General features: G+C 36.7%; 1 protein-coding gene across 1 annotated transcript in view; it reads right to left on the reverse strand.

Annotated features, from left to right (window-relative positions):
- LOC101858618 overlaps positions 1-2,332 on the reverse strand; it is a 6,405-nt gene that overhangs the window by 3,011 nt on the left and 1,062 nt on the right. The gene's annotated exons all lie outside the window — the stretch shown is intronic.

Consider the following 2,332-nt stretch of genomic DNA (forward strand, 5'->3'; position numbering starts at 1 on the left):
GTGTGTGTGAGTGTTTGTGGGGTTGTTATGTGTGTATGTGTGTGCGTGTGTGTGTGTGTGTGTATGTGTGTGTGTGGTTGGGGTGGGGGGAAAGGAGTGTACGTGTACGTGTGTGTGTGTGTGTATGTGTATCTGTGTGTGCGTGTGTGTGTATGTGTGTGTGCGTGTGTGTGTGTGTGTGTGCATATAAGCCTGAGACCAAGAAGGTGGATAAGTGACGCAAAATGGAAAAAATTGCTGGTGGGCTTATACTAGATTGCGCAATGACAGTGTCTAATATTCTCTTCAGGAAGAATATAGTACATAGATAGAATGAACATCCAAGCAAAGTAGAAATAACGAGAAAACAATGAACATACAGACTTTACAGACATTTCAATAGACATAACGGCCTTGAACATGTTGCTCTTGCTGGTAAAATTTAAGGCAAACGAAGCAGGGGTAGACTCCGAGTACCTTACTTGGAAAGCCTTAGCAGATGGGTGACGGGAAAGGATCGGGATAATGCAGAGCTCTTTTTTTTTTAGAGCATTCAGTTTCAGTTTTGTAAACGTTTTACTGTGCTTGCAACTGCTTTAGGTCAGCATTTGAGCAAAGGAATAAATGGCAAACCATGATCGTCGATGTCTGTCGCAAATCTGTGACTTTACGCTGAGTAAAGAACACAAAGGAGAGTCGAAGAATCTGCTCCACCTTCTCTAAACTGAATTGGTATCATCTTTCTCAACAATACAGACGAACCTGGATCAATAAATTCTAAACCTGGCCTTTTTAAGTTTCTACATTTCAGGAATTTACAAAGATGCTTCTATCTCAATTATCTTCGGCCTGTTAGAGATGGGCGTTAAATTCAGAGGTCGCATGTCTCTAAAATCACCGGACAGCGTTGAAAGGATGCTGGCACAATATCTTCCTCATAAAGTGCCATATCTGAAACAGGCATAGGTGATTATGGGTCTGGAGTCATTTCTTCGCTAGAATCCTCTAAAAAATCCAACATTTTCTCAGTGTTTACCCGTAACCCATATGTTCAAGTTCTTTAAATAAGTTTTTCTGGGTCTGGCCCTGCCTCGTTTACCTTTTGTATAGTTGGTTTTTCTCTTTTTTTTCAGTGAGAGCAAGACGTTCAAAGCCTTTTATGTTGAGTCAGCACATACGATTATTGCATTATATTTATTGATACTTCAAAATGGAGTGTTAAAACATAGCAAAAGGATGAAAAGAGCAAACAGATGTTGGCTATAACGTATTGCCATTACACTGACATCTCTCTACGGTGATTTCTTTTTTGTACTTTTTAATTCTTTCCTTTTTCAAATTCTTTTCTTTTTAATTCTTTCCTTTCTAACGCGTTTCTTTTAAACCATTTCCATGTCTAGCTACTATCTGTACCACCGTCTGTACCACCGTCAATGTGGAGCAGAGACACAATTTCTTTCAGTGCTTAATAACGTTGTTTGTACAAGTACATAATATACAATTGTTAACACTGTTCTCTCCCAAACCATATTTCTCATTTGACCAAGCCATTTTGGTGGTATCTTTTCCCTTTGTGACTGAAATCAGAAATCAGAAAGAAAACCATTTTTGCTTTGTATTTAAAAACTTTTTTGCTAAAGAAATTCAAATGTGTTACATGTTTATACGGAAAAGCAGGGGGAAAAAAAGTACCATGAGTATAAAATAGTGTTGTGTGAGTCAAAAGGGTTTGGAATAGAAGGGATTCAACATTTGTAGAGCGTGAAATGCTATTCTGGGTTTGGAAGTGAATTGGTTACTCTGAATAAGGTAGACATGTCCCATGTCAAGATGAAGACATAAGAATAGAGAACAAGAAGAATGTGTTCGAATAAAAGAAGAATAAAAAGAATACGTTCACATAAAATACAAGAGAATGTGTTCGACTAAAATACAAAGAGAGTATTTTGTTTGAATAAAATACATAAAGAATGTGTTCAAATAAAGTACAAAAAGAATTTGTTAAAATAAAAGAAGAATGGAAACGAATTCAGTCAATTTTTACATCCAGTATTACTGATTAGATAATGATATTACTACTGGTATGTAATGCAGATAACCCCAACGCCCTATGACCTCAATAATTCTAAAAATGCTATACGTAACATGGCACTCAGCTATCTTTTACATCTATGTTTACAATTTTCATTTTCATATGATTATATCTGTCTGTTATCGGGTCTTACGGGACCATAATTTAGTTGTTTTTTAGATGGACATTACTTTCTTGGTGACTGATTAAAATTTTTATCTCTTAGCTGTACTAAAATTCTTCCTCCCCCCCTCCATCTCTCTCTCTCTCTCTCTCTCTCTC

Source organism: Aplysia californica, unplaced genomic scaffold (assembly GCF_000002075.1).
Source record: "Aplysia californica isolate F4 #8 unplaced genomic scaffold, AplCal3.0 scaffold00097, whole genome shotgun sequence".
NCBI lineage: Eukaryota > Metazoa > Mollusca > Gastropoda > Aplysiida > Aplysiidae > Aplysia > Aplysia californica.